The 15196-nt window shown below is 36.1% G+C and overlaps 1 pseudogene; it reads left to right on the top strand.

Moving 5' to 3' along the window:
- The window catches only part of LOC133631442 (ephrin type-A receptor 3-like), a 134243-nt pseudogene that overhangs the window by 73229 nt on the left and 45818 nt on the right, over positions 1–15196 (top strand).

Raw genomic sequence — 15196 nt, 5'->3', positions numbered from 1 at the left:
GTGTGTGGGTTGTGGTTTCTCCTGAAGTCCACAGTTATTTCCTTAGTTTTATTGACATTGAGCTGCAAACTGTTAGTGGCACACCAGTTGATGAGTTGAAGTACCTCGGGCCGTACTTATCAAGCTTCTTAGAGTGCCATTTTACACTTAAGTCCTGAGAATTTGCGAAATTTAGTCCTACTCTCAAACTTAAGAATAAAAGCTTTTTATCAACGTTCTTAAGTCTAAGAATCACTCCTACTCTCCACGATATTTAAGAGACCTTCAGAGGTGTCTTAAGTGGTTAGGAGTTGCCAGCAGGGGATGGCAATGAGGCGAGAGAGACGTGCGCGAACGTTCAGGGAACGGAACAATGTTTTGTTTTTTTCGATGACGAGCAGCTGATCAAACGGTATCGTTTAGACAGAGCGGATATTATTTTTGTCACAGATTTAATACTTTTCGATTCCTTGTTGATTTCTGCATGTGTCTGCAGTGGGCTAGTATATATAGAGCCACCCACACCAGTTTCAAATTAGTTGCCTAATTAATGAATTGGAAAGAAAATGTTATGACAGTAGCGTATGTGTGTGGCCGTGAGGTGAGTGACGTCAGTGAGTGTGTGGGCGATAGAAGAGAGGGAGCGGTAGCGTGAGTGCGGGCGGGGACTAGTTTGTTTTGTATTATTTTGTAGTTTATTGTCAAAATATACACTCCCATTGTCCACTTAAATATTTCCAAGATATTTCTTTATTCTTAGACAACGGATTCCCTTCCGTGATTGCCCGAACTTGATGATGTGGTTTGAGTTGTATCTGGCACAACGGTGGTGAGTCATCAGTGTAAACAACAGAGGACTCAACACGCATAGTGTTCATGACGATGGTCCGTGAAGAGTATTTGCCAACTCTTACTGTCTGTGGTGTGTTGGTGAGAAAGTCTAGTAACCAGTTGCAAAGTGGGGTGCTGATGCCTACAGCACAGAGTTTGTTCACCGGGTGTTGTGGGATGACTGTATGAACAGTATCTGCTGTTTTTGTTCTCCAGATGAGCCAAACTGGGGTGAAGTGCTGTTGCTATGGCATCATCAGTGGAACGCTTGGGACGGTATGCAAACTGGAAAGGGTCAAATGTGGCAGGTAGGCTGGATGTTACGTGGGCCTTGACCAGCCTTTCAAAACACTTCATCAAGATGGCCGTGAGTGCTATAGGCCGGTAGTCGTTCAGTGTTCTAGCTCTTTGGTAGCGGTATGATAGTAGTAGCTTTGAAGCATTCTGGTACGATTGCTTTAGGGTCCTTATACACCGTACTAATACTGTAAGTTGAAGCACAGTACGTCTGACTATGGTAGCTGTAATGCTCTGACAATCCGTCAAGCGGTGCGGCTTTGCAGCTTACCAAAGTCGTACTAAAACATTTGAACAGATTTTGGAGTGCCGTGTTTAGTGTTCTATATTCTCAATGGAACATTTAAAGGGTTGGTGTTGTTTACTGGCGTCGTCTACATGTATCTCTTATGTGTGACTGCCATCTGCTGGTCACACTTATCTCTACACCATGTACCAAATAAAATAGCTTTGAGGTCGGTAAGCACAACCAGAATAAATTCACACATTAGGCGCACCAGGTCTTAAGGCGCACCGTCGATTTTTGAGAAAATGAAAGTATTTTAAGTGCGCCTTATAGTCGGAAAAATACGGCAATCACACGCAAGGTCCTTTTACCTTGAACGTGGATGGTTACCTGAGAGGCAGAGCAGGTTGCTGCGCGGTCAGCGGTCAGGTCAAAGAATACTACGACTGGTGTGTTCAATAATAATAAATATTTACTCAAATAAAGAAATAATGGTCAACAAAATAGTATTTTTGTTCATATTCTCCATTCCAAACACATCAGAGTAAATTGAGCTTTAATCTGCATTGACATATGACTTATTCTGTCAAATAATCACATATAATTGTATTATTGATTACCTGCTTTTTTTTTTTTTTTTTTTTTTTTTTTTTTTGCACACCATTTATCAGAGGGCTGTGCTCCCAATGCTCTAAACGTGCCAAGCTGGAGGCTGCTCGTGACCTTTAGCTGCTCGGCACCTCTCCTCCTTTCTCATCTTTCTCATTTCATCAGGCCGTTGCGTGTGTTGTAACACACACACACACGCACACACACACACACACACACACACACACACACACACACACACACTAACACACCCATACAGCATGGCGTCCCTCTCTGCTGTCACATTGTGTGGAGCGCTGCAGGAGAGCGGCCATAGTTGCGTTACGAGCCAGAGAGCGGTGTCGGAAAAAATTGTGCAATTGTCTCTTTGTTGTACCTACAAGCCCGACTGATACGCGGGGGATTATATAAACAGACTTATATAGCCTCGCTGGGAAATATGATTACACAATGCATTTTTGGAAGAGTTCTGCAACTGGAGGGAGTCTAGGAATCTATAAAAGTAGACAATGTAAGCACATTCAGGTTTCCACGCAGTAAAGTCAGCAACCGACTGACTCGCCGGAGGGTTTTGATAGGACCGCAGGTGCGTGCTGAGGTGTTACCTGCCCGTGTGCGTCCCCATGGCGGCCATGCTGCAATCTGCATAACAGAGAAGCTGGACATGAAGGGCGCCGAGAGGAGAGCGGAGAGAATGAAGCAGCCGCCTCTGCAGATGGATGCTGATTAAATATTGATGGTCGGCAGCACTGGAGGCTTGATTAGAACCTGAATGGAAGACGTGCAACCGTACACACACACACACACACACACACACACACACACACACACACACACACACACACACACACACACACACACACACACACACACACACACACACACACACGCACACACGCACACACACATGCTTGTATTTCGTACCTTCTTGAGACCTCCGAAAAAAAAGCCTCCCTCTTTAGGACCAGCCTTACTAGATATAAAAAGAACTGTCGTAATTTTACTCGACAAAAGTCACGATTTTATAAGAACACTTTAAAATGTTGGCAATATTATAATAATCATCTGAATTTTACCTGGCTAAATTATGACAAAAGTCATAATTTTACTCGAAAATGTTCACTATTTTACAGGAACAACAAAAAAAAAATGGCAATATTGTGATCCATCCATCCATCCATCTTCTTCTGCTTATCCAAGGTCGGGTCGCGGGGGCAGCAGCCTAAGCAGGGAAGCCCAGACTTCCCTCACCCCAGCCACTTCGTCCAGCTCCTAAGTCAGAATTTTATATGACACATGCCACCATTTTGCATTAAAAAGTAATACTTTTACATAAAGAAGTAATAGTTATAGGAGACAATATTGCAACATTACATAAACAGAAAGAATATGACAAATTGTTGTTTTTAAACTTTTTGTTTGTAATTGGTTTTAAATTTTCATTATTTACTTCACGTTTCACTATTTACTTCAGTATGTCTCAATATACATACTTTTTTAAAAATTGTTTTAATTAATTTCGGCCAAAGGGGGCGTATTTCAATTTCTTACACACACTTGTTATTTCATATGTTGACCAGAGGGGGAGCCATTTTAAAAGTGACACACAGTCAATGTGAAAAATCCCTCCTTTTTGGGACCACCCTCATTTTGACCAGCAGGGGTGCAAATGAGACATTGTCTATTAGAGGCAATCTTATTGATTTATGTCATCACTTGTTCACACCTCCTCATATGGAAGATAGTTTTCCTTCTTCATGTCTCAAGAAGGGTAGAAATACAAGAACACACACACACACACAGAGACACATTCTTGTATTTCTTACCTTCTTGAGACCTCCGGAAAAAAAATGCCTCCCTCTTTAGGACCAGCCTTTCTAGATATATAAAGAAGTGTATTTACAACATTAATAATATATACATACTATGCAAATATAAACAAGCTTGTTGTGAAAAATGAGTTGGAATTTCAAAATAAAAAGGTCACAATTTCACAAGAAATACTTAGAATGTTGGCAGTATTATAATAAAAGTCGTCATTTTACTCAACGCAAGTCAAAATGTTACAAGAAAAACTGAAAATGTGTGCAATATTATGACAAAAGTTGGAATTGTACTCAATATCAGTCACAATTTTACAAGAAGAGCTTAAAATGTTGGCAATTTTATGAAAAGAGTCGTAATTTTACTCGACAAAAGTCACGATTTTATAAGAACACTTTAAAATGTTGGCAATATTATAATAATCATCGGAATTTTACCTGGCAAAATTATGACAAGTCATCATTTTACTCGAAAAATGTCACTATTTTACAAGAACAACAAAAACAAATGGCAATATTGTGATAAAAGTCAGAATTTTATATGACAAATGTCACCATTTTGCATTAAAAAGTAATAATTTTACATAAAGAATAGTTTTAGGAGAAAATATCGCAACATTACATAAACAGAAAGAATATGAGAAATTGTTGTTTTTGAATTTTTTGTTTGTAATTGGTTTTAAATTTTCATTATTTACTTCAAGTTTCATTATTTACTTCAGTATGTCTCAATATACATATATTTTTTAATTGTTTTAATGAATCTTGGCCTATGGGGGCGCATTTCAATTTCTTACACACACTTGTTATTTCATATGTTGACCAGAGGGGGAGCACTTTTAAAAGCGACACACAGTCAATTTGAAAAATCCCTCCTTTTTGGGACCACCCTCATTTTGATAGATGTCACCACAAATGAGACATTGTCTATTAGATGCAATGTTATTGGGACCATGATTTATGTCATCACTTGTTCAAACCTCCTCATATGGAAGATACTTTTCCTTCTTCTTGTCTCAAGAAGGCTAGAAATACAAGAACACCTACACACACACACATATCTACATTTTTGTATTTCTTACCTTCTTGAGACCTCCGAAAAAAACGCTTACCTCTTTAGGACCAGCCTTTCTAGATATATAAAGAAGTGTATTTACAACATTAATAATATATACATACTATGCAAATATAAAACCGATTGTTGTGTAAAATGAGTTGGAATTTCACAAGAAAAATGTCACAATTTCACAAGAAAAAGTTAGAATTTTGGCAGTGTTATAATACAAGTCGTCATTTTACAAGAAAAACTGAATATTTGTGCAATATTATGATAAAAGTTGGAATTTTAATCAATATCAGTCGCAATTTTACAAGAAGAGCATAAAATGTTGGCAATTTTATGAAAAGAGTCATAATTTTACTCGACAAAAGTCACGATTTTATAAGAACACTTTAAAATGTTGGCAATATTATAATAATCATCTGAATTTTACCTGGCAAAATTATGACAAGTCATCATTTTACTCGAAAAATGTCACTATTTTACAAGAACAACAAAAAAAAATGGCAATATTGTGATAAAAGTCAGAATTTTATATGACAAATGCCACCATTTTGCATTAAAAAGTAATACTTTTACATAAATAAGTAATAGTTTTAGGAAAAAATATTGCAACAACAGAAAGAATTTGAGAAATTGTTGTTTTTAAACTTTTTGTTTGTAATTGGTTTTAAATTTTCATTATTTACTTCAGTATGTCTCAATATACATACTTTTTTTTTAAATTGTTTTAATTAATTTCGGCCAAAGGGGGCGTATTTCAATTTCTTACACACACTTGTTATTTCATATGCTGACCAGAGGGGGAGCCATTTTAAAAGTGACACACAGTCAATGTGAAAAATCCCTCCTTTTTGGGACCACCCTCTTTTTGACCAGCAGGGGTGCAAATGAGACATTGTCTATTAGATGCAATCTTATTGATTTATGTCATCACTTGTTCACACCTCCTCATATGGAAGATAGTTTTCCTTCTTCATGTCTCAAGAAGGGTAGAAATACAAGAACACACACACACACACACACACACACACATACATTCTTGTATTTCTTACCTTCTTGAGACCTCCGAAAAAAAATGCCTCCCTCTTTAGGACCAGCCTTTCTAGATATATAAAGAAGTGTATTTACAACATTAATAATATATACATACTATGCAAATATAAACAAGCTTGTTGTGAAAAATGAGTTGGAATTTCTCAATAAAAAGGTCACAATTTCACAAGAAATACTTAGAATGTTGGCAGTATTATAATAAAAGTCGTCATTTTACTCAACGCAAGTCAAAATGTTACAAGAAAAACTGAAAATGTGTGCAATATTATGACACAAGTTGGAATTGTACTCAATATCAGTCGCAATTTAACAAGAAGAGCTTAAAATGTTGGCAATTTTATGAAAAGAGTCGTACTTCTACTTGACAAAAGTCACAATTTTAGAATAAGTAATAGTTTTACGAGAACATATTGCAATTTTACATAAGCAGAAAGAATATGAGAAATTGTTCCCAATTTTATAAGAAAAAAGTCAACACATTGTGAGAAAAAGACTGCTTTTTGTTAATTTATTTGTTTTTGAATGTTTTGTTTGTAATTGGTTTTAAATTTTCATTATTTACTTCAAGTTTCATTATTTTCTTCAGTACATCTCGATATACATACTTTTATAATTTGTTTTAATTAATTTTGGCCAAAGGGGGCGCATTTCAATTTCTCACACACACTTGTTATTTCATATGTTGACCTGAGGGGGAGCACTTTAGAAAGTCAATGTGAAAAATCCCTCCTTTTTGGGTGATTCTCTATTAGATGCAATGTTATTGGGACCATGATTTATGTCATCACTTGTTCACACCTCCTCATATGTTGCTCACTATGGCACTGTCCTATTGGTCTGCAACTTTCATCACTATAAGGCGCACTTAAAATCCTTTCATTTTCTCAAAAATCGACAATGCGCCTTATAACGAGGTGCGCCTAATGTACGGATTGATTCTGGTTGTGCTTATCGACCCCGAAGCAATTTTAATTGGTACATGGTGTAATGATAAGTGTGACCAGTAGATGGCAGTCACAAATAAGAGATACATGTGAACTGCAGGTTGACGCCGGCTAAATAATTGACGGTAGCAAGTACCCATAAGCAAGCAAGACCAGAATGTTAGAACATTACACACGGCGCTCAAAAATCTGTCAACATGTTTTAGTAGGACTTTGGTAAGCTATGAAGCCGCACCGCTTGATGGATTGTCAGAGCATTACAGCTACCATAGTCAGACGTACTGTGCTTCAACATACAGTATTATTATGGTGTGTATAACAGGGGTGAGCAAAGTTTTTGGCTCAGGGGCCACATTGGCTTTTGAAATTTGACGGACGGGCCGGGCGAGCACATGATGCATTTCAAAGCATATCATAGCTGTCGGAACTAAGAGTCGACTTCTCAAACATGGGCTATTTTAATCATAATATGTCTATTTTCAACAATATCCTATCAGAACATCAAAGAAACATACAAATGGTTTAAAGGGTTAATACTTACATCCTCTTTTAGTGGGAGCAGTGTTGTTGATCACCCTTTTTTGCCAGTGCATCGAAGTCTGGTATCAGTTTTGTTGTGGCAATTCTCAAAACAGATCTTTGCTCAATTCTGTTTGAATATTTGGCCGGCCTGATTGCAGGGGCCAACTGGCCGGATGTGGTAGTTTGCGTACCCCTGGTGTATAAGGACCCTAAAATTGCCCCAATCGGGATATTATCTAGCGTTTTATTTCGGGCTATTATACAAAACCAACTTTTCTTAAATATTAGTACTTGCTGGTGCGTACTTGGGATCTGCAGAAGTCTTGAAAAATCTGTAAAATTCTCTTGAAAAATTTCCCGAAAATCTTCCTCTCTCCTCTGAGGGAAAGAGACAAGGCGTTTTTTATGGTGCCTTTAAGGACCACTGAACAGAGTAGGACATAATCTCAGCCAGAAGTAGTACATATTTTTTATAGATTTTTTTGTTATACAAATATTTTATATATATATATATATATATATATATATATATATATATATATATATATATATATATATATATATATATATATATATATATATATATATATATATATATATATATATATATATATATATGTATGTATATATATATATATATATATATATATATATATGTATGTATGTATGTATGTATGTATGTATGTATGTATGTATGTATGTATGTATGTATGTATATATATATATATATATATATATATATATATATATATATATATATATATATATATATATATATATATATATATATATATATATATATATATATATATATACGTATACATATATATATATATATATATATGTATATATATATATATACATATACATATATATATGTATATATATATATATATATATATATATATATATATATATATATATATATATATATATATATATATATATATATATGTATATATATATATATAATATATATATATATATATATAACAGTGAATTAGTTTAAATATTGTTTTGATATTGTTAAACTGTCGATAGCAATAAACATAAATACATAAATTAAAAATACAGTTAATACATGTGATAAATATATATATATATATATATATATATATATATATATATATATATATATATATATATATATATATATATATATATATATATATATATATATATATATATATATATATATATATATATATATATATATATATATATATAATAGTGAATTAGTTTAAATATTGTTTTGATATTGTTAAACTGTCAATAGCAATAAACATAAATACATAAATTAAAAATACAGTTAATACATGTGATCGGTATCAGTATCATCTGATATCACTCATGGGTGCTTGGTATCAGAATCGGCAACAAAAAACCCTGATTGGAACATCCTTAATAGGAAGTATTGAACTTGAATCAGTGTGACTGCACCAAGGCAAGAAGAGGCACATGTCAGGTCAAAATGGGCCAAATAATCAACTAATTAATCAATCAAAATGTTGTTGATTCTGTGGAGTTGATTGTCAATTGCTGCATTCAGACGTCGAGCTCAGGTAAATAAAACATTGTTTTTGTTCACTAAACTGTACGGACTTTTCTTCCCTCGTCAAAACTTATAATTGCATAAACACATTTTTCCCCATGTTTTCATTATTTGTTTTGTTTGCTATTTTTTTCCCTTTTACCTTGACTGTCGTCCGCTTATGCGCTTTGAAAAGTGTCAAGAAAAAAATGCATTATTAATATTTTGATTATGAAAAGGAAAAGGAAAACTATTTTCCATTATTACATGAAAGGATAGTAAGTAAGTGCAGTTTTGAGGGGGATTCTGAGCATTTAATGGCAAAACAAAAGCCTGGATGCATTTCAGCGCTTTCATATTTGGCAATGAAAGTCATTGTTTATTTTTTTGTTGTTGACATTTTAAATGGAAGACTAAAAAATTACCTGCGTTGTTCAAGTCAACAGAGTGTGTGTGCTCGATCAATTGACATAACAACAAATCATGAACAACTTCAAAAATGAAAGTGCACGAATAATAGACAAAATGGAAAATTGTACAAAATAAATCAAAGATTCAGTACAGTTTCATAGGAAAATAAATTAAGCAATAAAAAAAACTAAAAAAATGAAATCAAAAAATATAAAAAATGCAATAAAAAACATTTTTTTATTGCATGGTGGTGAAAATTGTATGTCTGGGTGAGGGTCCTGCTTTGGACATAATGTATATTCAGAGATCACATTTAGTTTCCTTCAAAACATTCACATGTTGCACGATGAGATGTAAACACGAGATAAAGTGTCTATTCCTGTAACTTTCTGTCAGGATTTCATGATTATTATCCGTAAATTAACATTCTTAATATATGACAGTAGAATAAGCACAAATCTGATTTTGTAAAGACCTGCAATTTACACTTTATGCGTGGTATAGGATACGTCTGACTTTTTGTGTGGCCTTAAATGCATCACTGGCTAAGTGCTATGAGTGTGTGTGTTGTTGCAGGTGAGAAAGAGTGAGCTAATGCTGTTGATATGATATACTGTATGACAAATAGTTGGTTTGTGCGGCAGACAATGACCAGTTTTGCTAGATATATACGTTTTGAACTAATGTTTTGTGTTGTTATTGTATGTCTGGGCGAGGGTACTGCTGTGGAAAGAACTATATCCCTTTCAGAGATCACATTTATTTTCCTTCAAAACATTCACATGTTGCACAATGAGATGTAAACACGAGATAAAGTGTCGATTCCCGTAACTTTCTGTCTGTAAAATATATCTTTATATGAGCATTTCTGTAATCCAGTAACAGGATTTTATGATTCATGTCCATAAATTAACATTCTTAATATATGACAGTATAATAAGCACACATCTGATTTTGTAAAGACCTGCAATTTACACTTTATGCGTGGTTTTGGAGTTGTCTGACTTTTTGTGCGGCCTTAAATGCATCACTGGCTAAGTGCTATGAGTGTGTGTATTGGTGCAGGTGAGAAAGAGCGAGCTAATGCCGTTGATATGATATACTGTATGACAAAGAGTTGATTTGTGCGTCAGACAAGGACCAGTTTTGCTAGATATACGTTTTTAACTAATGTTCTGTGTTGTTACTGTATGTCTGGGTGAGGGTACTGCTTTGGAAATAACTCTACCACTTTCAGAGATCATATTTAGTTTTCCTCAAAGCATTCACATGTTGCACAATGAGATGTAAACACAAGATAATGTCCATTCCTGTAACTTTCTGTCTGTAAAATATATATTTTTATGAGCATTTCTATAATCCAGTAATAGAATGTCATGATTAATATCCATAAATTAGCATTCCTAATATATGACAGTAGAACAAGCACACATCTGTTTGGGGAATCATTTTGTAAAGACCTGCAATTTACACTTCATGCGTGGTATAGGAGTTGTCTGATAGAAGTTTTTAACTAATGCTCTGTGTTGTTATTCTGTGTCTGGGTGGGGGTTCTGCTTTGGAAAGAACCCTTTCAGAGATCATATTTAGTTTCCCTCAAAGCATTCACATGTTGCACAATGAGATGTACATATGAGATAATGTCCATTCCTGTAACTTTCTGTCTGTAAAATGTATCTTTTTAGGAGCCTTTCTGTAATCCAGTGACAGCATTTCATGATTAATATCCATAAATTAACTTTCTTAATACATGACAGTAGTATAAGCACACATCTGATCGGGGAATCATATTGTAAAGACCTGCAATTTACACTTTATGCGTGGTCTCGGAGTTGTCTGACTTATTGTGTGGCCTTAAATGCATCACTGGCTAAGTGCTTTGAGTGTGTGTGTTGGTGCAGGTGAGAAAGAGCGAGCTAATGCTGTTGGTATGATATATGACAAAAAGTTGGTTTGTGCTGCAGACAATGACAAGTTTTGCTAGATAGAAATTTTTAAAAGTTAAAGTTAAAGTGCCACTGATAGTCACTAGGTGTGGTGAAATTACCCTCTGCGTTTTACTGATGTTTTGTGTTGTATGTCTGGGCGAGGGTACTGCTTTGGAAAGAACTGTACCCCTTTCAGAGATCATGTTTAGTTTCCCTCAAAGCATTCACATGTTGCACAATGAGATGTAAATATGAGATAGTGTCCTGTAACTTTCTGCCTTTAAAATATATCTTTTCATGAGCATTTCTGTAATCCAGTATCAGGATTTCATGATTAATATCCATAAATTAACATTCTTAATATATGAGAGTAGAATAAGCACACATCTGATTGGGGAATCATATTGTAAAAACCTGCAATTTACACTTTATGTGGTATAGGAGTGCTATGACCAGTTTTGCTTGATAGACGTTTTTCACCTATGGTTTTGGTGTTGTTAGGGCCGACACTAAGGCGCACACATTAGAGGGACCGTAGCTGTTATCGAACGTCTTGGAATTGCAACTGCATGCAAAGTCTACTATAGAATACTTGCAAATGAGACTCGGATGTACAATAAGAAAGCGCAATGTAACAATCAGCTCATTTGTAACTGTTTTTCTGCAAATAGAGATTTTATAATTAGACAATAAATATTTGTTAACACACACAAAGGTACCACCAACTGGTATCAATTCCTAGGTACTGGGAATTGGTACCATTTCGATTTCAATGTGAAAGGTACACATCCCTAATTGTCAGCTATGGCTTCCATGGTAAAGGTTTCAAAAAATGATTTGGAAACGTCAAGCTTAAGAGCCCGTACTTTGCAGTACCTCGATCTGAGCTAGGGAGATGATGAGGCAGCATTGGTACGAACTCTGACCTCACAAATGTTCTCCGACATGTATGGATGAAAAGAAAGCAACCCACAGACTCACCACAACATCTTTCAGAAAGTCCCTATGCGGAGATGCAGAGCATATTATGAAACATTGCAACACTAAGTCGACAACTTAGGCCAGCCATGGTCCACAAGTTGCGGTTGATACTGGAAAGAGTAACTCTTGGCGTCCCGATCCGCTTTCAATCCGGCTGAGTGACTGTCGGTCCTCTTGAACCGCCAGCAGCTGTGAGCCTCGCCGCTCTGAACGCAACATTGACATTCCACAAAGATTCCACCTCAACTGTTTCCCAACACAACAAAGGGCTCCCTGAGACATGAAAAGTCGCCCATGAAACATTGATCGGGTTCATTCGAGGCAGCGTTACCCCCTGAGTGTGGACACACAAACACCTCCAGATACATTCTGACAAACGAGAAACTGATATTTGCTCTCGATAAAAAAGATCTCCCTGATCCAGAACTCCCTTGGTGCTCTGGGTGCATCTGTTCAAAGAAGCCTCAGAAACCTTGGGCTGGTGTTGGATCAGTCCAAGTCTCTGCAGGGTCTCTGTCGTTAGCTGACCAAAAACTGTTTTCGTCACCTCAGAAATATTTCAAAAGTGAGAAATTTGCTGTCAAAATTGGATCTGGTAATGATCATTCACACGTTCATTTCATCTGGTATTGACTATTGCAATTCTGTTTTCACTCTCTTCAACAAGTCAACACTAAAGAGACTTCAGACGCTACAAAATGCAGCTGCCAGACTTTAGACCAGAACAGTCCACATAACCCCCTTTTGATCCAGTCTTCATTGGCTTCTAGTCAAATTCAGTTGAAGATTTTAGTCTTGACTTTCCATGCGTTGCATGGTGGGGCCCCTCAGTACATCACTGACTTGTTATGCCCCTACTCTTCAGTTGCATGGCGGGGCCCCTCAGTACATCACTGACTCGTTATGCCCCTACTCTTCAGTTGCATGGTGGGGCCCCTCAGTACATCACTGACTTGTTATGCCCCTACTCTTCAGCTGCATGGTGAGGCCCCTCACTACATCACTGACGTGTTATCCCACTACACTCCAGTTGCATGGTGTGGCCCCCTACTCTTCAGGGTCTTCAGGCCAAAGATCCCAAAAACTCATTTGAAGACTCTGGAACAACTTGCCCCCCCAGTCCCTTCATGATCTTGACTTTGTTGACACTTTTAAGAAACATTTGACAAATTCAGTTTTTAGTAAAGATTTTAGTTAATGCACCTTTTAACTATCATTTTATCCACTTTGTATCCTTTATATCAGGGGTCACCAACCTTTTTGAAACCAAGGGCTACTTCTTGGGTACTGATTAATGCGAAGGGCTACCAGTTAGATACACACTTAAATAAATTGCCAGAAGTAGCCAATTTGCTCAATTTACCTTTAACTCTGTTATTATTAATAATTAATGATATTTATCTTTGTGGAAACACTGATCATCTTAATGATTTCTCACAATAAATATATATAGAAACAGATCAATATCAATATGCAACACTTTATTTTTTATATTTTCTCTAAGTGCACATTTTTCAAATTGAACATTTTCAAATGATCACTTCTAAGACAGTCTTGTGAAATCACAATATCACATTTTAACTAGCTAGCCACTAACATTTTTTTAACAAATCATGAATTACTTTGCACCATGTTTGTACAAATAATAACTCATGTAAAATACAAAAGTAAACTCTCAAATTTTTAAATCATGTCACACTTTGAACTGGACACCAAATCTGTTATCTGTTTCTTTGTCAGTTAGTGGGAAGCCTGGCATTGCATGCTGTTAACTAGTGTGTTGTAATCTGGTGTGTAACTTGACACTGCAACTCTGAGTGAGTCTTGCAGATGTGCATCAGTGAGGCGTGTTCTGTGTTTGTTCTTGATGAAGTTCATGTCAGAAAAGGCTGATTCACAAAGATAAGATTGTTCCTCATTGTTTGCGGAACCTTCTTAATCTTTTGGACATATTTTCACAGCAATCTGGCCTTAAGCTTAATTATGATAAATGTAAAATGTTAAGGATCGGAAATCTAAAGGGAACGTCCTTTCGAATGGAATGCAAAGTGCCTGTTTTGTGGACAGATGGACCAGTTAACATACTTGGTGTTGTTGTCCCAGAAAATCTGGAAGATCTAGGCTCAGTAAATTATGATAATCGACTAAGAAAGCTGGACAAAATTATGCAATTATGGAAAGGGAAATCCCTAACCTTGTATGGTAAAATGTCTATTGCCAACTCGTTAATTATTCCTCAATTTATTTATTTGTTTTTGTCATTACCAGCTCCATCACAAAACATTTTTAAGATTTATGAGCGGAGGGTCTTCGATTTTGTCTGGAACGGCAAACCAGAAAAGATTAAAAGAAAGGTTTGGGTTGTTTGGGTTGATGCAATGATTGAAAGTGTATCTTGTGTTTTTTCTATGTAGATTTAATTTAAAAAAAAAAAAATTTTTTTTTTTTTTTTTTAAATTTTTTTTTTTAGAACAGGCCCGTGGGCGACTCATCTGGTCCTTACGGGCGACCTGGTGCCCGCGGGCACCGCGTTGGTGACCCCTGCTTTATATGATGTTGCCCCTGTTGTTTTCATTGAATTGTTGTTTTACTTCACCTATGTTTTGTACAGCGCTTGGTGATTTGATCTGTGAAAAGCGCTTTATAAATAAAATGTACTTACTTACGTACTATCTACTTACCTTTTAAAGATGGCATTGACGTGTCTTTTCCCTCTCCTGTGTACTCTTGCAGTCACGTTGCTGGACTCCATGTCAGCCTTGGCCGACCTGGGCTGGGAGGCGTATCCCAATGAAGGGGTGAGTACGCTCCGCACACAACAAACACCGTGGCCGTGCCACGTAAGGTATGTCGTGTTTCACTTTAAGGGAAGGACGGCGAGCGTAGCGGCAGCCGCAGTGCAGTGTGTGTGTTTGTAGAGAGTTCTTGAGCTCTCCTTGCTAAATCAGGAGTCTTCAGGGGAAATTGACAAATTATTTCCGCTGCGCTGAAAACTGTG

This window comes from Entelurus aequoreus, linkage group LG16 (assembly GCF_033978785.1).
Source record: "Entelurus aequoreus isolate RoL-2023_Sb linkage group LG16, RoL_Eaeq_v1.1, whole genome shotgun sequence".
NCBI lineage: Eukaryota > Metazoa > Chordata > Actinopteri > Syngnathiformes > Syngnathidae > Entelurus > Entelurus aequoreus.
The sequence above is the reverse complement of the archived record's forward strand: the minus strand, read 5'-3'. Positions and strand labels throughout refer to the sequence as shown.